This window comes from Anguilla rostrata, chromosome 6, assembly GCF_018555375.3.
Source record: "Anguilla rostrata isolate EN2019 chromosome 6, ASM1855537v3, whole genome shotgun sequence".
NCBI lineage: Eukaryota > Metazoa > Chordata > Actinopteri > Anguilliformes > Anguillidae > Anguilla > Anguilla rostrata.
This window is the reverse complement of record NC_057938.1, coordinates 54,943,666-54,964,544: the sequence shown is the minus strand read 5'-3', so window position 1 is coordinate 54,964,544 and position 20,879 is coordinate 54,943,666. Positions and strand designations below refer to the sequence as shown.

The 20,879-nt window shown below is 50.7% G+C and overlaps 1 protein-coding gene across 11 annotated transcripts in view; it reads left to right on the top strand.

Annotated features, from left to right (window-relative positions):
- The window catches only part of dnmt3ab (DNA (cytosine-5-)-methyltransferase 3 alpha b), a 147,807-nt gene that overhangs the window by 105,417 nt on the left and 21,511 nt on the right, over nt 1-20,879 (top strand). The window lies entirely within an intron of this gene.

Below are 20,879 nucleotides of genomic sequence, written 5' to 3'. Positions count from 1 at the left end.
AGGGGACCTGCCCCGCCTCTTTCTGCGCTGATCACGGGGTGGGGGGTGGGGCGGGGGGGGGGGGCAGGGGGGAGTTTAACGGCTTTCCAATGGTTCCGCAGTCAGGCCCCCTGTGTTACCCATCGATGAATCAACGTTTGACAGACTTTTTTCCTGGTGTTGCTGTGTTCTTGAGTGGGGCTAACTTAGCGATAGGCAGGTTTGGACTCTCCCTGCACCAAGAAAGATTAAGTCAGCTGTGCTTCACAGTTGCAGGCCTTGATTCGACGGAGTGTGGCTCAGTGGGTAAGGAACTGGGCTTGTAACCGAAAGGTCGCCGGTTCGATTCCCGGGTAAGGACACTGCCGTTGTACCCTTGAGCAAGGTACTTAACCTGCATTGCTTCAGTATATATATCCAGCTGTATAAATGGATACAATGTAAAATGCTATGTAAAAAAGTTGTGTAAGTCGCTCTGGATAAGAGCGTCTGCTAAATGCCTGTAATGTAATGTAATGTAATGATTCAGAATCTGCTGAAGAAGCCAATGTCGAGGCTCGAACCCTTTTAGCCCCGCCCACTCATGGCTGTACTGACTCAGCCTCTCGGGAGTTTGTGCTGTTCAGAACTCTGAGGTGTAACTGCACTCTGGTTGTGCTCTGCTACTGTACAACAGGAAAGCAAAGTGTTCCTCACGGACAAGCTACAGTAAAATTGACCATGAGTAACCCCTTCACAAGACTGGCAACTTCCTGTGTATGCGTTTTCCCCTTATTTTTGAGGATACAAGACCGCCATCTTGCAGAAACTTACTGTATCTCACGCTGTGATGGTTTGGCTACTGGCAATGGAGGAACGTGAACCGAATCCTTGCTAAACCCATTAAAACCCTTGGACTAACTCATTCTTACTGTAGTATACTGTGATCTGTGTGTTTGTGTATGTATAAATACTGCAGTCAGTCTCATAAATTAAGTATTTTTCTAAGTCTGAACCCGCCCGACACGAAAAGCCTCATGACACAGGCCAAACGGTAAATACTCCGGTCATGCCGAATGCCCCTTCTCTCTGGGTGACCCTCCCTGAGTTGTGATGTCGTTGAGGGTGAGCGTGTGATGGTCGTTAAGATCGTCTGGTTCCTGTCAGGCAGCTACGTCTCAGCGAAACGCCACTGAGAGGAACAGGAAACTGGTGCTGTGCCCCCTGGGGGGTTGTTGGGTTGAGCTGCGGCAGATTGAGACTGCTGACGCCCCCCCCCCCCCGTTGATTGTCATGCCCCCACCCTGGCCAACGTGCTAACGTGCTAACGTGCAAAACATGCGTGTCCTCTTCCACTTAGACCGGCCCCGGTTCCTGATGTTTTAGCGGTCAATAGGTCACCACCAGAAGAGGGGGGAAGCAAGCTTTGCGTTTCCATGGTAGTACATTCAGAATGTGTTTGATCCTCGGGAAGAGAAGAACGTTTTTTTTGCGTGGAATGGAGTCCACCCGTGGCACGGTGCTGTTTGCTGAAAGCGGTAGGCGTGCGTTGGAGGGAACTGTCACGATGTAGGTTAAGTAGGTGTACTGCAACACACTGTGACTCAAATTTTCAGTTCCCACCTTTTTTTTTAGTTTTGCTGTGCCTCTCTCTTAATATAATAATGCGTAGCAGCAGAGAGGCAGTGTGTTTCTAGCCCTTCCGCCGGAAAGTCTCCGGGCTGTTGTGGATTTCCTGGAGCTCTCTCTTTCAGCGTCGCGTGAGGTGGGGGGCGCTTCTTCGTATTTTACGTGACGGTACGAACCAGCGCCGCAACGTTCCGCCGGCGGTGTTTTCGGATATGCCTGGCCTTGCGGGAGAGCTCCGAACTCAAGGCAAGGTCGAGGAACAGCGGGCGGCCAAACCCACTTCCTGGCTGCCTCTCTCTCTCTCTCTCTCTCTCTCGGGTTTGTCCCGATGCCGTCGGAGCTGATTAACGCCGCGGTTTAGGGCTGTCGGAATACCCCCCCTCGGGTCGGACCCCCCCTGCTCGGACGCAGCGGGACGCTGCCCCATGTGAGGAAAGGTAGTAATGTATTCACGTATGTTTTTTTTTTTTTTTTTTAAAGCCAGCGTCTCTTGCGGGCTGTGTATCACTAGCACGGAGCAGTGTGCGCTGTGAAGGGGGGCTTGTGAGCGTTAAATGTTTAATGTCCTGGGAGCGGGATCGCCGTGGGTTACGCACGCGCTCTTTATGGTTGTTTTTTAATGTTGTGAACTCCGTGTTTGTTCGCGAGCGGCAGTAAAGGCTGTGGAGATAGCGGGTTCAGCTGAGTGCAGCGGCGGCGGTGGCGGTTTGAGCGAGCCGGGCTTCGCGGAAACCCTGCTCCCTCCCCCCGCCGGGGCCGAGCGGGAGGGGGAGGGGAGGGGGGGGGTTCGCCGGGTTCAGCGGGTTCGCGAGCGCGCTCAGTGCCAGCTCCGCGAGGACGTGCCGGGGCCCAGCGCCGCGTTCTCTTCCTGGTTTTCATCTGCCGAGCGCGTTGCGTGTCCCGCCCCCGAACAGCCCCGACCATGGCCCGGGGGGGCGGGGGGCAGGGGGGGGTTGTGGGTGGGAGGAGGCGGGGTCGGGGGGGGGGGTTGGGGGCAATTATTTACTTTTTCCCACAATGCACTTCTCTGTCCGCAGAGCTGAGAGCTATGAGAGAGAACATAAAGACTGCACTGTCACATTATCTCCAACCAGCTCCCCCTCCCCCCCTCGTTTCTATACAGCTGTGCGTTTCTATACAGCAAGCTGTGGGCGTGCCCCTCGCCTCATTGGTCCCCTGCCGGGTCATGTGACTGCTTCACGGCATCAGTGATAGGTTCATGTTTACAGACACACGCACGGAGACAGCAAGATTAAAGCACACTAATGCTTCAGTTGCCATGTTTTATTGTACCTTCGAATAACTTTTTTTTTTTAAAGTTTTAAAATTTTTTTTATTTTAAAAAGTTCAGTGGAACAGCTGGAACAGGTTTTGAGTCTGATGTAGTGCTGAGTTTGTGCTTGGTACCAGCAAAGAAGTTTTTTTTAGGAAACATTTTGGTGACTGTTTTATTTAGAGCAGCTCTGTGTGGTCAGTTGACGATGAGCTAATTATCCCTGACGTTTTGTGTATTGTGTTGATTTTGATATGTGGTCATGTGGTAAAGCATTTTGCCAAAGATTTTTTTGAGTTTCTGAGTGTAATTTCATAACTGTTTTGAGAACAGGGGATTATGTTTCCTGAGTTGTATGCATGTAAACAATTGAGACAAACTAAATGCTTGTTTTTTCATGGATGTAATTATGCTGCTTTCTAGATCTCTGTGTGTGCGCGTGTGTGTGTGTGTGTGTCTGTCTGTCCATCTGTACATGTGTAACAGGATCGTAAATGTTCTGACAAAATATCATTAGTTAATATTTTATGATCTGTGTCCAGACACAGTTGGATTCACGTTTGTTGATGTGTGTGGGGCACCGCAAATGGAAGCACTTAATAATATACATGTTTATTTAATATTTTTTGAGTGCGCCCAGTGGGTGTACCCCTCCCGTTCCCCCTGTTTTTGGACACCCCCCCCACGCTTCCCGTTCGTTGCCTGTAATCCTCCAGTGAGGCCTCAGGACAGCTAGAGGGGCAGATTTGGGCTTTTTTTGGGGAGCATGACAACAGAGCCCTTGTTTCTCCTGCCCCTCTGGTTTATTCCTGTAGTGGGGCACGGTCGAGGAGGGGGGGGGGGGGGGGGGCGGGGGGGCTTCCATAGGGGGACTGTGCCACCGCCCCCCAACCCCTACCCCCCCCCCCCTTCCCCTCCGCAGTTCGCAGCCAAACAGTGCCCGCTTTCTACACAGTGCCAACGCCCACGCCGGCCAGTGTTGTGTTAAGCCCGAAATGTCACCGCCAAGCCCCTCCCCCCGTCCCGTTTCCCCAGCTGTGCCCCAGGACTCAGCCACGCCCCCGTCCCTTCGGAGGGGGGGGGGGGGGGCAGGTTTAGGAAGCGCCACTGTCAAGCCCGACGGAAGCGGGAGCAACAGGAGTCTGGAATACGCTTCGGTGTTCCGGTTTATTCCGTGTAACACGCCCCTCCCCCCTGCAGGTGTAACTGTTGCCTAGCGACAGTAAACATCTGCGCGGAAAACATTTTGTTTTTTTTGGCACAAAATGACCCTAATCTGGTGGCGGGTGGCAGTAGCCCATGGTGGTCACAGCCCATGCACCGAGCACACACAAGCAAGAGCGAAAAATTTAAAACCTGATCACAAGTGCTGCGTGCACAGAAAGAGCGTCTAAATGACACTTTAGAATCGTGCGCTAGCGATGGTTGCCACACTGGTGATTGCCGTTGTTGGGCTGGTTGCCAGGGGTGTCAGGAGAGGATCCCCCTCATCGTATCCAGGGAGTTCCTGTTTACTGGCTGCGTTATGAATGAGCTTCGCTGCGCATTATTAAGTCAGAGGAAGCGGAACGCTGCTCTTCTCCTACCTTTAAATCTTCATAATTTCACTCCCCATTGCAGACGCAGATACGGCTGCTGAATTTATGTGAAATAGACACCATGGCCGTACATTCCGCTGATTTATATGATTTAGCTGATGTACTGTATATATATTTGCTCGCCTGTCGTGTTTGTAAATATATTATGTATAATATATAAATTGCAGGGACTAAACTTTGCCTTAGGAGAACAGATAAGGTTTTGCTGTGCAAAAACACACATCTACTTACATGTAACTGTGACATCACCGGCACCGGCTTCTCAGTAAACTTCATTTCCCAGCATGCTTTGTGTTGCTTTGCTTTGTATTGATCCTGCCATGTTTTTTTTCTTTTTTTATATACACATCAGAGAGCAGTAGAGACTCTTTTATTTGACAGCTGTGAGGAGCCGCGGGTCGGTTAGCGGTTTAGCCGTAGCGAGCGGGGGGCTCTCGCTGGTCTCAGCCGGGGTTTGGGGAGGGGGGGATATCTGTCTCCATTTCCTCCTCCTTCCCTAGCGACGCTGAAAGGAGCGGCGGTTCCCCGGGCGACGGCACGGCGGCGTGAGCGATGTGATTATCGATGAGGGATGTCAAAAGCCGGGGGGCGGGTGGGATTTGGGGTGGGGGGTGGGAGAGGGGCTTAGGGAGCTGTTATGGGAGTGGGGGCGGAGAGGGAGGGGTGCAGGCGGGATCGATGACCGCAGGGGGCCCCCCCCCCCACACAGGTCAGGAGAGGGGTGGCGTTAATATCGACCGCCATCTTCAGATATTCTTCTTATGTTGTACACGAGGAGCGGAAGGAGGCTGCTGCCTCCCTGCCAGACGCGGGTCCTGCTGCGATGGGTCATGCGCCATACTGACAACATGATGAGCGTGTTTCATAGTTTCCTAAAGGATATATTTTGATTTCTGAATGTAGCAATAATTCGAGTACATATTTATGTATTTTGAAGTGCTGAATGTTTCTGTTCTTGATTTAACTCAAACTGACATCTTTGTGCACTGCTCCACCACACCACAGATGTGTACATTCACGCATTTTATGTTTGTTTTTTTTTTGCTGATGAGGTATTAAAATGAATGTTTCGCAGCAGGGGGACACAACCATGTTCGTACGGTGGCCTCCCAGTAAATCCTAAAACAGATAACACTGGCAGTTGGGGCTTAATTCCAAGGGATAAAAAGTACTCTACGTAAGATTAAGCTGTACACTGTCAGAGTTGATTTAACTCTCGGTCAGAGTTGGTTTAACTCTAAACACAGTGCTCTTCAGGGACATGTTCTGCTGTGTAGTCTCTGGTGCAGAGCGGCATATGAAAGGGTTGGGCTCGGCATCTCATCAGTGACAGTTATAAAGGATGCATTGTCTTTCCAGCCTGAGTCTTTTTCTTTCTGGTTTTTCTTTTTTTTTTTACTGCTTTTTTATTTTTTAATTTCGTCCCCCTCGGTGTCTGGAAAGCCGTCCCAGCTGGTTTGAGGCCATTGAAGCGGGGGCACTTACAGCTGGACACGATCCAGACGCTGCTCTTCAGTTCTGACAGGGTACAATCCCCCCCCCCCTCGCTGCCCACCCACCCCCAGCTCACACCTCCTCCCTCCATCTTTTTTAAAGGATTTTTTGCAGTGTAGCTTTGAAGTCTAGTCTTGCGGTATAGACTCAGTATTGTCTCATGGTATAGACTCAGTATTGTCTCATGGTATAGACTCAGTATTGTCTGGTGGTATAGACTCAGTATTGTCTCGTGGTATAGACTCAGTATTGTCTGGTGGTATAGACTCAGTATTGTCTCGTGGTATAGACTCAGTATTGTCTGGTGGTATAGACTCAGTATTGTCTGGTGGTATAGACTCAGTATAGTCTGGTGGTATAGACTCAGTATTGTCTCGTGGTATAGACTCAGTATTGTCTCATGGTATAGACTCAGTATTGTCTTGTGGTATAGACTCAGTATTGTCTGGTGGTATAGACTCAGTATTGTCTGGTGGTATAGACTCAGTATTGTCTCGTGGTATAGACTCAGTATTGTCTCATGGTATAGACTCAGTATTGTCTTGTGGTATAGACTCAGTATTGTCTCGTGGTATAGACTCAGTATTGTCTGGTGGTATAGACTCAGTATTGTCTCGTGGTATAGACTCAGTATTGTCTCATGGTATAGACTCAGTATTGTCTCATGGTATAGACTCAGTATTGTCTGGTGGTATAGACTCAGTATTGTCTCGTGGTATAAACTCAGTATTGTCTCATGGTATAGACTCAGTATTGTCTTGTGGTATAGACTCAGTATTGTCTCGTGGTATAGACTCAGTATTGTCTGGTGGTATAGACTCAGTATTGTCTCGTGGTATAGACTCAGTATTGTCTCATGGTATAGACTCAGTATTGTCTCATGGTATAGACTCAGTATTGTCTGGTGGTATAGACTCAGTATTGTCTGGTGGTATAGACTCAGTATTGTCTGGTGGTATAGACTCAGTATTGTCTGGTGCTATAGACTCAGTATTGTCTCGTGGTATAGACTCAGTATTGTCTGGTGGTATAGACTCAGTATTGTCTCGTGGTATAGATTCAGTATTGTCTTGTGGTATAGATTCAGTATTGTCTGGTGGTATAGACTCAGTATTGTCTGGTGGTATAGACTCAGTATTGTCTGGTGGTATAGACTCAGTATTGTCTCGTGGTATAGACTCAGTATTGTCTGGTGGTATAGACTCAGTATTGTCTCGTGGTATAGACTCAGTATTGTCTCGTGGTATAGACTGCAGTATTGTCTGAGTGGTATAGACTCAGTATTGTCTCGTCAGTGTATAGACTCAGTAGTTGTGTACGTGGTAAGCGGTCAGTATTGTCTTGAGGATGACTCCACAGTTAGTGGGATAGTCTCACGGTGGAGCTGGCGGTATAGCTGAGTATGCGGACGGTCTCTCTCCCCTGCAGTAGTGTGGAGGGGGGAGCGGGGGCCTGGAGTACAGTGTGTGTATCTGTGAGATCTCTCTGCAGTAGTGTGGAGGGGGGAGCGGGGGCCTGCAGTACAGTGTGTGTATCTGTGAGATCTCTCTGCAGTAGTGTGGAGGGGGAGCGGGGGCCTGGAGTACAGTGTGTGTATCTGTGAGATCTCTCTGCAGTAGTGTGGAGGGGGGAGCGGGGGCCTGCAGTACAGTGTGTGTATCTGTGAGATCTCTCTCTGCAGTAGTGTGGAGGGGGGAGCGGGGGCCTGCAGTACAGTGTGTGTATCTGTAGAGCTCTCTTTCTGCAGCAGTGTGGAGGGGGAGCGGGGGCCTGAGTACAGTGTGTGTATCTGTGAGATCTCTCTGCAGCAGTGTGGAGGGGGAGCGGGGGCCTGCAGTACAGTGTGTGTATCTGTGAGATCTCTCTGCAGCAGTGTGGAGGGGAGCGGGGGCCTGCAGTACAGTGTGTGTATCTGTGAGATCTCTCTGCAGCAGTGTGGAGGGGGAGCGGGGGCCTGGAGTACAGTGTGTGTATCTGTGAGATCTCTCTGCAGCAGTGTGGAGGGGGGAGCGGGGGCCTGCAGTACAGTGTGTGTATCTGTGAGATCTCTCTGCAGCAGTGTGGAGGGGGAGCGGGGCCTGCAGTACAGTGTGTGTATCTGTGAGATCTCTCTGCAGTAGTGTGGAGGGGGGAGCGGGGGCCTGCAGTACAGTGTGTGTATCTGTGAGATCTCTCTGCAGTAGTGTGGAGGGGGGAGCGGGGGCCTGCAGTACAGTGTGTGTATCTGTGAGATCTCTCTGCAGTAGTGTGGAGGGGGGAGCGGGGCCTGCAGTACAGTGTGTGTATCTGTGAGATCTCTCTGCAGTCAGTGTGGAGGGGGGAGCGGGGGCCTGCAGTACAGTGTGTGTATCTGTGAGATCTCTCTGCAGTAGTGTGGAGGGGGGAGCGGGGGCCTGCAGTACAGTGTGTGTATCTGTGAGATCTCTCTGCAGCAGTGTGGAGGGGGGAGCGGGGGCCTGCAGTACAGTGTGTGTATCTGTGAGATCTCTCTGCAGTAGTGTGGAGGGGGAGCGGGGCCTGCAGTACAGTGTGTGTATCTGTGAGATCTCTCTGCAGCAGTGTGGAGGGGGGAGCGGGGGCCTGCAGTACAGTGTGTGTATCTGTGAGATCTCTCTGCAGTAGTGTGGAGGGGGGAGCGGGGCCTGCAGTACAGTGTGTGTATCTGTGAGTACTCTCTGCAGTAGTGTGGAGGGGGAGCGGGGGCCTGCAGTACAGTGTGGTATCTGTGAGATCTCTCTGCAGTAGTGTGGAGGGAGCGGGGCCTGCAGTACAGTGTGTGTATCTGTGAGATCTCTCTGCAGCAGTGTGGAGGGGGGAGCGGGGGCCTGCAGTACAGTGTGTGTATCTGTGAGATCTCTCTGCAGTAGTGTGGAGGGGGAGCGGGGGCCTGCAGTACAGTGTGTGTTATCTGTGAGATCTCTCTGCAGTAGTGTGGAGGGGGGAGCGGGGGCCTGCAGTACAGTGTGTGTATCTGAGAGATCTCTCTGCAGCAGTGTGGAGGGGGGAGCGGGGGCCTGCAGTACAGTGTGTGTATCTGTGAGATCTCTCTGCAGTAGTGTGGAGGGGGGAGCGGGGGCCTGCAGTACAGTGTGTGTATCTGAGAGATCTCTCTGCAGCAGTGTGGAGGGGGGAGCGGGGGCCTGCAGTACAGTGTGTGTATCTGTGAGATCTCTCTGCAGTAGTGTGGAGGGGGAGCGGGGCCTGCAGTACAGTGTGTGTATCTGTGAATCAGACGGTCTCTCTCTCTGCAGTAGTGTGGAGGGGGGAGCGGGGGCCTGCAGGACAGTGTGTGTATCTGTGAGTCAGACGAGCGCTTTCTCTCTGCAGTCGAAATGTTTGCGCTGCCACAGCTGTCTCCCGGGGGCCCGTGTTCATCAAAGCGCTGAATGATGTCATCAGAAATCACTCTAAAAAAAAACGTCGGAGAAACCCGATAACCTCGGCCCCGGATTAAAACCACGGCGACGGTCGTTTCCTTCGCTTTATAGAAGCAGCTGAGGGGAAAAAAATCTCACGTTTTGAAACTTCAGGGCATTTGAAACTTCAGGGCATTGAGCTTTTCAAAGTCATCTCATCTCGCTTGGTGATGGACTCATATGGGAGGAAAACCAGGGATTTATTGATCGATTGATTGATTGATTGATTCTGAACGAGTGGATCGTCTGCTGAATAGTTTCATGAATGAACTGTTGACAGCCGTTTGTGTAAACTTCCATGCCATGAAAATATGAACAATTTGCTGCGATTTTGATCAGCTCATCACTTTTAGGAAAGTGTGAATCCAGAAAATTTATGTTAAGTGGCCCGAATGTGTCTGTTATTGCACGGTAATAACAGTTGTTGGTAGAGCGTAAATGCTGTGTACGTACATGTTATTACATTGTACTTACAACTGTGAGTCCTGTGACTCACACACTCTGAGATAATTCATTTTTCTGTTTTTCCCGCCAGTCAAACATTCAAATGTCCAAAGTTCAACACTGAAAGGTCTTTGTTTGAAAAGGTCTCTGATAGACAGCTGCTAATTGTGTGTTTCTTTTCTTAGGTATTGATGAAAAGTGGTTATTTGTCAGTGTTTAGAAAAGTGCCTGCCCCCCCCCCCACCACCCCCAGGTAAAATCGGTAGTGTCAATCAGGCATACAGACCCCCTCGGCCTTTCAGTTCCAAACCCAGGCCTACGCTGAACCGTCGCCATGGAAACGGTGCATAACTCTGCGTCTGTGATCGCTGTGCACGTTCTGACACGCAGGGATTCGCTGTGGTGTCCATCATGGCTGCCGGCGATTGCATTTCATTTAAACCGCCCCCTCCCCCCTCCCAGCCCCACCCCCCTTCACACGGCGACCAATCAGGCTGGTCTATGTCTTGGGGGCCCCCTGCTCCTGGAGACAGGCATGCTGGGAGATTTATGAGCGAGGCGGCAGCCGGGGTTGGGGGGCGGGGGGGTGAGGTGGGACGGGGGCGGGGGGGGAGGGGACGGTGGGAAACGGAGCGGAGCGGTGAAGGATTTACGGCGGACGGCGTTAGTCACAGCTGGACCCGCCGTCCCGCCGCTGCCAACGCACGGCCCACGGCTGCGCCGGGTCGCCGGGAACCGCCGAGCGTCCGTGGCGAATCCCGCCCCCCCCCCCCCCGACCCCCCCCCCCCCCCCACCCCGCCCGTGAAGCCGACGGGCCGCATGCCCCCCGCCCCCCCGAGGAGGACCGCGAACGTTAATCAGGCGCTCCTCCGCGGCTCCTCGGGTGTCCGTCCCTCACCGCGGCGGTGCAGCCCGGTTCTGCCGGGTCCGCTCTGTCGTTATTATCCTTCCTCCCGCCGTTTAACGGTGTTTGGCGGGTCGCTGTGGGCCGGGCGGGTCGCGTGGGCCGGGGGGGCTGAGCCGTGGGGCGGGGGGGTCGCTGTGGGCCGGCGGGGCCGAGCCGTGGGACGGGGGGGGGGGCGACGCCGGGTGGAGCGCCTGCGTGTTTGTGCAGCTCTTTATCGGTCTGAAACTCGGGGTAATAACCCACGGTGTTTTTCTGGCTGAGGGGGAGTCGGTTTGTTATTTTCCGGGTCTTTCCAGAACCTTCCGTGCTTAACCAGCGCGCGGGTCCCGCCTGCCTGCGTCTGCTGGAACAGGAAGTGCGTTTAAAAGCGTGCTTTTGAGCGGCGCGTATCGCATGTCTGCGCACTGCTGCGTTTCTTCTGCACATTTCGGCTCGACAGTCGCAAATCAAGTTATAAATATTTGGCAGCGGTGCGTGTGTGTGTGTGTGTGTGTGTGTGTGTGTGTGTGCGTGTGTGTGTGTGTGTGTGTGTGTGTGTGTGCGTGTGTGTGTGTGTGTGTGTGCGTGTGTGTGTGTGTGCGTGTGTGTGTGTGTGTGTGTGTATATATGTGGCTGTGTGTGAGTGTGTGTGAGTGTGTGTGTGTGTGTGTGTGTGTGTGAGAGTGTGTGAGTGTGTGTGGTGTGGTGTGTGTGAGTGTGTGTGTGTGTGTGTGTGTGTGTGTGTGTGAGAGTGTGTGAGTGTGTGTGTGTGTGTGTGTGTGCGGTTATAAATACAGCGCCTTAACAAATATATTTATGGCGGCTGGTGTGAGTTGGGTTAGTTAGCGCCTCGGCTTTCTGAAAGGGGGGGAAGCTGTAGTTCTCGGAGACCGTTCCCGGTCTTGTAGTTTTTCCAGGCGGGCTCCCGGAAACAGAGGCCGAGTCCCGGCCCCTCTGCTCGGGTGTGGTGAAGCCCATCGTTAGGTCTGGTGAAATTTTGGGGCTGTCGCAGAAAGGGTCGGCCCGGCGACGCTTCCGGGCTCTGCCGGAACGTTCCGCGGGACGTTCCCACCGGTCGTCACGCGCTCCGTCACTTCTCCCGAAGAGAACGCCCCCCCCCCCCCCAATGCAGAGGTTTCGGGGGTGGGGGTCGGGGGTCGGGGGTCAGGGGTCAGGGGGTCGGGGCAGTCTGCTGTGGCTTTTGAACCACAGTTCTCACTGCCCGTCCCGCGCAGGGGTGAGAGTTTGACCCACTGAGCTCAAGACCACAGCCGCGGGCGGGACCCTGAAACCAGAGGCATTCCTTCAGTCCGTTTGGTGGGGGTGGGTGGGGGGGGGCTGGGGGGTGTAAACACTTTATAACTCACGCAGGGGCTCTCTCAGGCCCATCTGGCCGTCCCCCTCCCCCTGCCCCCGCCCCCGCGCCGCCCCCTCCCTCGGTGAAATATATGGGCAGGAAATAGAGAAGCGCTCGCTGGATAGATCACCACCTGGGGAGGGAGAAAACTCCCAGAATCCCCCAGCAGCACTTTGGAATATCTGCCTTTCCAGGAGCTGTTTTCAATTTGTTACAGATACGCTTTTTCTGCGGCTTTGGAGTTTGGTTTGATGGAGTCTAGTTCAGATGTGGTCCTCCCCCTAGCTCCTGCCCCCCTGCCCTCCCCCCCCCCCTTTACCTGTGTAACGTATGGCATATGCTCCAGAACGGGCTGCGTATGTTTCAGGGACAGAATGAGCGAAAATGCTGATTTTTAAGCGAAATGCGGTTCTCTGTGCCTGTGAACATTTCAGAAGCACAATCCGTGTGTGTTTTTTTTTTCTTCTTCGTGGATTTTTAAAAAGTGAGGGAGGTGTACAGTATTAGGGGAAGCAGTGGGACTGGCACATCTGCAGTTGAGACCCGCCGTGTCCTCACCTCAAACAAAACGGCTTTAACCCGAAGCGCTCGCGGAAGAAAACCCGGTAGCACAGATCCTTTAGCCGAACCAGATGTTCAGCCCTTTTATTTCCGTCCCCTCCGCAACTCCTCGACATCGCGATTATTCCGGGCGCTATCTTACAGAGGGGAGACGTTCGTTGCCATGGCGCTTTCCTCGAATCAGGGCCCTTTTGCAGAGACGCCCGGGGTCGGAGTGTTTTCGAGGTTTTTTTCGGCTCGGCTCGAGCGCTCGGTGATGAGTATCTGGGGGACCCCAGGACCTGCGGCGGGAGCTTTTCAGATGTTCCCACGTTTGATCTCCCCGCCCCCCCCACCCCCCCCCACCCCCCCTTCAGACAGGGAACACAGATGGAGGAGCTCTGTTGCCTCTCTATCTAAAATTGGCTCTCGTCCACTTTCCCCCCGCCACCACCCTCCCAGTGTTTTTTTTATTTATTTTTATTTCGGTCTGTACCTGGCATCTGGATCATAAAGCAACAGCCATATTTCAGCGTTACTATTCCCAGTTTGGCCCCTGTAGTAGTCCCCCTTCCCCCATCCCTCCCTCCCTCCCTCCCCTCTCTTTCCCATCCACCTTCTACTATCTAAAATTCTACCTTTTGTTCGCTTGCCTGTCTCCCGTTTAAAGAAAAACATCAGTTCCTCACTCGGGGCCATTTTAAGGCAACGTGCTGCCTGTCCACAAGCACTCGCTGCATTCTAACTGTCATTCTAACTGTCATTCCAACTGTCATTCCAACTGTCATTCTAACTGTCATTCTAACTGTCATTCCAACTGTCATTCCAACTGTCATTCCAACTGTCATTCTAACTGTCATTCCAACTGTCATTCTAACTGTCATTCCAACTGTCATTCTAACTGTCATTCTAACTGTCATTCCAACTGTCATTCCAACTGTCATTTTAACTGTCATTCAAACTGTTATTCTAACTGTCATTCCAACTGTCATTCTAACTGTCATTCTAACTCTCAGTCTAACTGTCATTCTAACTGCCGCTTGTGGTCCCCACGGACTGTCTGAGGGACTTTCTCCGGACAGACGAGTAGCCGATGGTCAGCAACCTCCTCTAGTAGCTGTTGGTCAAAACAGCGGGGCTTGCTGAAACGAAAAGGGGAAGAGCTTATCGTGTGACATCACTGACTGACTTTTTTTTAATACATTGCAAAAATACACAACGTATACAACAGGTAGCTAATGAGCTACCACAAACAACATATAAAAAATACGTTTTTATATAACAAATTTTGCCTGGGTATTCATGAAAAAAATATATTTTTTAATATCATAGAGACCATACAAATCTTTACAAAATCTTGTGCTTCAATGGCTTTTTTGTTTTTGCGTGCAACGGTTTATATAGTAGAATGGGGCATTATTGCATCACAGCAGTGCATTCTGGGAAACAAAACAGACTGTACACTAGTGACATGGGACTTGCAGCATACGAGCAGTGCGGTGAAATGCACTGTGTAGGGACAACAGCAGCTCTGTGGTTACCATAGAGAGGCGTATAGCCGTCACATGTCTCTGGTAACAGACGGTGTAGTATTTCTGTTTAAGGAACCTTATTGATGATGGTGAACGCTGCTGTGTTCAGTATTGCAGGGGTTGTAGCTTCGCCCTGAATTTCTGCGGTTCAGTGGGTACGTGTGAGCCTGCGACTGGTGCCTGCGATCCTGGAGATGGTATTGTGGACGCTGCTCTCGATTTGCATTTTGTGTAAATGATGCTTTCGGCAGCACATTTGCCTGCCTGTGATCGTAGTAAAGCACATTTGCCTGCGTGTGATCGTACTGAAGCACATTTGCATGTGAGTTTTGAATTTGACTGAGAGCGGCACGTTTTAGGGTCTTCGCACAGAGTAGCGATGTGAGAGAGTTGAAAGTGGAGGGGGGGAGGGGGGAGCATGGCCGGGGGTGTGTGGGGGGGAGGGGGTAAACATGCAGGGTCAGCGCTCTCAGAAGATGGTAAAAGATAAGGTTTTTTTTAAAAATTATTTTATTATTTTTTTTATACGCACGCTTGTTTTTTCGGCCTTCCCTTGATGCGCTGGTGTGGAGTACAGGCCGCGAGGGTTTGGCGGGTTTGGCGTTCGGCACGTTTGAAGTGCATTCTGGGTGGTCTGGTTTGGGTGACACTGAGGTGCTGTTAGATCTCTTTGTCTGCAGTTTACGGAGGTGAGGGGTCACCGGTCAGAGGACTTGATCTTCTCTCAGTCACCACTTTCTCTTTCTCTCGCTCTGTATCTCTCTCTCTCTCGCTCGCTTTCACTTGTTCTCGCCCTCACTCTCTTTCACTCGCTTGTTCATACATTCACTCGCTCTCTGTTATTCTTTCTTTCTCCCTCTCTTTCCCCTTCTCACTTTCCCTCCCTTGACCTTAACCTTAAACAGACCTGGGTCAAATACGTATTTTGTTTTGGATTCAAAAACTTTTCTGTGCTCTGTTGATCTTGCCTGGTGTAATTGAGCCAGCCAATATCAGAAAGCGGGGTTTGCACTTTTCGAGGGTATTTCGTTGGTTCCAATACACCAGACCAGATCAGTAAAGTGTAGAAAAGTATTTGCATCCAAAACAAATATGTGTTTGATCCAGGTCTGACCTTAAACAATGGCCCTTTCAATATATTCATGCTTATTTGAATATTTTTCAGTTGTGACGTTACCTCTTGTACGTCTTTCCTCCACTTTGTAATTGTGTTGCTTTGTTCGTTCATTCTTACATTTAACTAGTAAATTCCTGCACTCCCAGCATGCTTTGCAGTTGCACCCCGGAGGGCACTGAGACATATTGTTTTCAGTGCGATGAATTAAAGCTCTCAGCTGTCACTCGGGTCAAAGGTCACGGAAGACGTGTTATTCACTAACCCCCCCGCCTCCCCCCTGCCCCACCCCCTTTTTCCACTTCTTCCACTTTGAGTTCATCTCTTGGATCGCAATCCAGCTTAAAAAATCCTCAGTCCCACATGTGCATCTTCATATTTATATTGTACAGTATTTCTTTACATGCTCATGTTCATTATTCAAGGCCACTCAGTGCATTGCTAGTATTTTCTTAAACTGTTCATCCAGCTGAACAGGCACTGAAAGCATAGAGGTTGAGCAGTATTGCTCAAGGCCAAAACCACAGTGCCTCACTTGGGATTTGAACCTGCAGTCCTTGTTTCTTGTTTTTTTCTTTTTTTGTTTGTTTCAAAGGACAGTTCGCCCTCCACCTATTTTTAGCTTTTGACGAAGCTTTTAGCTTTTTCTTATGCTTGTGCGAACTGTGGAGAGGGGTGGGTTCAAAATAACGTCATTGTGAGAAATAGAAATTGAACTTTAACAAAGAGGAAGAGTCTGAATTAGTCTTATAAAACTGACTGACATGTTGGTCACCAGTCGGCACCCTGAGCCGACCAGAGGAGGATGGGTTTCCCCCTTGAGCCTGGTTCCTTCCAAGGTTTCTTCCCATCTGCCACAGGGAGTTTTTCCTTGCCACTGTTGCCTTAGGCTTGCTCCTGTGGGGGTTTAGGCCAGGGTTGTCTGTAAAGCGTATTGTGACAACTGCTGTAAAATACGCTATACAAATAAAATTTGATTGATTGATTGATTGAACTTCCTCCGTGGCTGTTGTGTTGTTTGGAGTTTGTTGTTTGTTTTTCTGAAATACTTTGATGTTATTGTTCTTGTGGTAAGTTCATTCATTCAGTTTGTCCTAAAAAGCCATGTGACTACCTGCTGTCTCTGCTTCAGTATGTGCCCAAACTCCCCCCATGGAGTGTGAATATGTCACTTCCTGTTTGTGAGAGCAGTAGTGTTTTATGATAATAATTTTTTTTTTTTTTAAATCCACCAGCATGCCTTGGACTAAAATTGATAGTGACTCTGAAATTGAGATTGATTTGTGTGAGAAGTGTGTAGAGAGAGCCAGGAAAATAGCAGCCATTAGTGTTTTTCAAAGATTTTTTTTTCTTTTTTTCCTTTTCTTTCTCCCCCCCCCCCCTCTTGGAGGGAAAAATGAGCTCAGCTATTGTTTCCTTACTCAAAATTAATTTTGGAAAATTGCCCCGGCGCGGTTTGGAGGCGGCCCAAGTGGAACGTGTTATGAGTCGCTGCGGAGGGAGAGCTGGTGTGGAGTCATCGGGTTCGCCGCTCGAACTCGGCGAGGCCGTCGTGTCTCCCGTTCTCAGGAATCTGATTACAGCCTCCTGCGTTCTGTGAAGGCCGCTCCAAGGGCGTGAACGTGTGGAAACAAATTAGCCTCTGTGTTAGCGTACGTACGTAGCCTACAATCGGGCGTGAACGTGTGGAAACAAATTAGCCTCTGTGTTAGCGTACGTACGTAGCCTACAACCGGGCGTAAACGTGTGGAAAAAATTAGCCTGTGTGTTAGCGTACGTACGTAGCCTACAACTGGGCGTAAACAAATTAGCCTGTGTGTTAGCGTACATACGTAGCGTACAACCGGGCGTGAACGTGTGGAAACAAATTAGCCTCTGTGTTAGCGTACGTACGTAGCCTACAACTGGGCGTAAATGTGGAAAAAAATTAGCCTCTGTGTTAGCGTACGTACGTAGCCTACAACCGGGCGTGAACGTGTGGAAACAAATTAGCCTGTGTGTTAGCGTACGTACGTAGCCTACAACTGGGCGTAAACGTGGAAAAAAATTAGCCTGTGTGTTAGCGTACGTACGTAGCCTACAACTGGGCGTAAACGTGGAAACAAATTAGCCTGTGTGTTAGCGTACATACGTAGCGTACAACCGGGCGTGAACGTGTGGAAACAAATTAGCCTCTGTGTTAGCGTACGTATGTAGCCTACAATCGGGCGTAAACATGTGGAAACACATTAGCCTCTGTGTTAGCGTACGTACGTAGCCTACAACCGGGCGTAAGTGTGTGGAAACAAATTACCCTCTGTGTTAGCGTACGTATGTAGCCTACAATCGGGCGTAAACATGTGGAAACACATTAGCCTCTGTGTTAGCGTACGTACGTAGCCTACAACCGGGCCTGTCCTAAAGGTAACACTGGCAGATTCATTAAATTACAGTACATTACATTGCAGGCGTTCAGCAGACGCTCTTATCCACAGCAAATCACACAACTTTTATGTAGCATTTACACTGCATCAGTTTGTACAGCTGGATGTGTACTGAAGCAATGCAGGTTAAGCACCATGCTCAAGGGCAAATGAACCTGTGACCTTCAGGTTACAAGGCTATGGACAACTTGTGTCCGTAGACATGAACCCTGTATATTTTGTAAGTATGTTACCTCAGCATGTTGTCTCACAGAGTTAAAGTCGCCCAGCGTCTCAGTGACAGGCCGATGTCCTGACATGTTTGGTGCACGATGACAGATCTCTGACTTGTTTTCCTGCAATTCTGATCTTGCTTACTTTTCGCAGTTGAAGAAATAACCCCCCTCTTTTTCCTGTTCTTTGATCCCAGCTTTCATTAGTTAAATCTTTTTTTTGCTGTTGTTGTTGTTGTTGCTTTCATGAATAAAAGAAATTCATGATTTCTCAATACCCTGGCTTTGAATGTGGAAATATGGACTCACATACATGCAAATAAACTTTGACTCTCACTGCATCTTAAGTACATTTCATTTTGAATTCATATAAAATCTGTTCGCGTTGAATTATTAAAACAACGCTACAAATTAATGCTGTGCACCCTCCTGTGTGACTTTCTTTAACTTGCTGCCAGAGAATATCCCATTGCATCCACTGGATTTCCCAGCATGCTTTGTGCCAGACAAGAATGGTTACCGTTTACCAGAATGAGCAGGCAGTGGACAGTTCGACTTAAATAGAGGCATGTACTCATTACATTACATTACATTTATTTAGAAAACGCTTTTCTCCAAAGCGACGTACAAAAGTGCATTTCATGGTCATGGACAACTACAAAACACTCCCCCCCCCCCCCTTTTTTTTCAGGGTAGGGGGCCGCTGTTACTCAGGGCCAGTTGGAACGGGGGGGGGGGGCGTGCGGAAGACATTAAGGGGGTGGGAGAGAGTAGCAATTGACGATTTTCATGAAAGCGAAATCAATTTTCTCCCCTACAAAAAGGTAAACACATCGATACTTTAAATAGTAATGTTTGTGGGAGGCTGACGGGGAGGGCAGGGGGTGGGGGGGGGGGGGGCTGGGATGGCGGGGGCGGGGCCTTGGGAGGCGGAAGGTCATAGTCCTCCAGATGGGGTTTTTTTATAGTGCTGATAAAACCCACAGATTTGTTTGTTTTTTGGAGAAAGGCTTTAGAACGGGCTGTCACAACAGCGCTATCGATTTTCTGCGCTCCGCTGATATGCTCTGTGAGCTCGGCGCCGCGGCCTCTGCTAAAAGCTTTCGATTGGCTCGGAGTCCGCCGCGCCACGAGCGAGCGAGAGAGCGAGTCCGGAACGATCCGGAACGATCTGGAACGGGCGGACCCACGGCAGGTTTCATTTGAGATTACAGCCACTGGGTTTTTTTTTTTTTTTTAAAGAAAGTAAAATTAAAAAAAAAAAAGAGTTTTGCGCTCCAATAATGGAGGGGTTCGATAAGCACGGCGCGGAGACTGAGAACCGCCGTCTGCTGTTACCACGGCGAGCTTAAATCTGACGCACTGCAGTGTGACGCCAGAGATGACAGTTGGGCGACGGTTGCTTTTTGAACGCCAGACTGGCAGTTGCAGTTGCAGTTGCAGGAAACACAGGAAAGCTTCCGGTGTTAATTCAGCTCTGACAGAGTACCTACGAGTCCGCCTGGGAACACCGAACGTCAGTGCATTCATGTGGTGTCAGAGGAGGGGGTGGGCTACCTGTAAGACCCTTCACTCGAAGTCTCTGAAATTTATTTTGGTTGGGGGGGAGGCACGAGGGGTGTGCGTTACCAGGGGGACAACGGGGGGGGTTGCGTGATCGGCAGATCTGTCAGCAGTTCATTCGGTTAATTCCGCTTAAAAAGCGCTCTGCTGTCTCTGAAATGAGGCGTGTGGCCGTGGACGCGGACCCAGACTGAAACCCTGAGCGATTTTAAACGCAGGCGTGTAGTGCGGACGCAGTCCGTTCCGTCTCACCTGCGTGTGACCCGGGTGAAAGGTGAGGACCGAAGTGCGCAACCTCTGGGAACGCCGGCGTGCACCACGGGGTGTAATTCGTAGAAGTTCAGGCGCCGGGTGCAGCGCCATCTTTGTAAAAACGCATGCCAAGATTGTTGAGTGCCAAGATATAATACTCCAGGAACTCGTGCTCCGGCGTGGGATTCCGGAGCGGGCGCATGCCAGCGGCCCATGCCACCCCACCCTCGGGGGGGGGAGCTCGTAAGACGTGGCGGTTGAGATGGTGCTTAGCGGGATTTCGAGGGATTAGCTTTTATTTTCGGAGGATTTTAACCGTCTTCCCGAGCGAGAGAGTTCCCTCGTCGACCTTCGTTTTTTTTTTTGAAAGAGGGCAACGGGTGCAGCCCGGGACGTCGCTTTAAGAAGCTCAAGGGGGGGGGGGGGGGGGGTAGAGTCGTGCCGAAACGGTACAACGTCACCTCTGCTCAGCCCAGCTCGTTTTAGACCTGGTTCTGTTACTGGCTCCTGGTCTCATTCTCCGTAGGACTCATTCAAATACGACCAGCAAGCAAGAACCTTGTCAAACCGCCGTCGGTGCCAGCTGTCCGTCCGCCAACATTTCCACACAATGGTGGAACCCCAAAGGGTTCTTTGGCTTGTCTCCATAGGGGAACCCTTTCCAGTTCTTTATGGAACCCTCTATGGTGAGGTGTGATAAGTGTGAATTCTCCCAGAGTGAACCTTTGTTTCCTGAGAAGAACCCTTGAGCTAGATAGGGGTTCCGCCATTGGAGACACTGGGGAACCTTTTGGAACCCTTCTCTTCTGAGAGCAAGGAACAATTCCCCCGTCTGTTTTTCGGTTTTTTTAACAGCCGGTCCTCGTCGTGATTTGCGTCAGCAGCATCTTGGAAACGAAAAGCAGACAGAGGCTTGAGATTCCGAACACAGACACGCAGGCCTGTCCAGTATTTTAAATCTGAATTGACTGGCAACGCGTGCTGTGAACAGTCCTTTCAGGAGAGCCGTGTCGCTCCTTCAGAAGCAGTGCATAGCGCCTACGGAAGTGCTACGTAAACATTTATGGATGCTTATGTCAGTGACCAGAAAAGGTCGAATGGTGTGCTATGCCACAGCAGATCCATTCCCATGGCGTTCCCTAGCGACATGCACCGTGTGTTCACGCCTGCTGCTTTGTGTGTTTAAA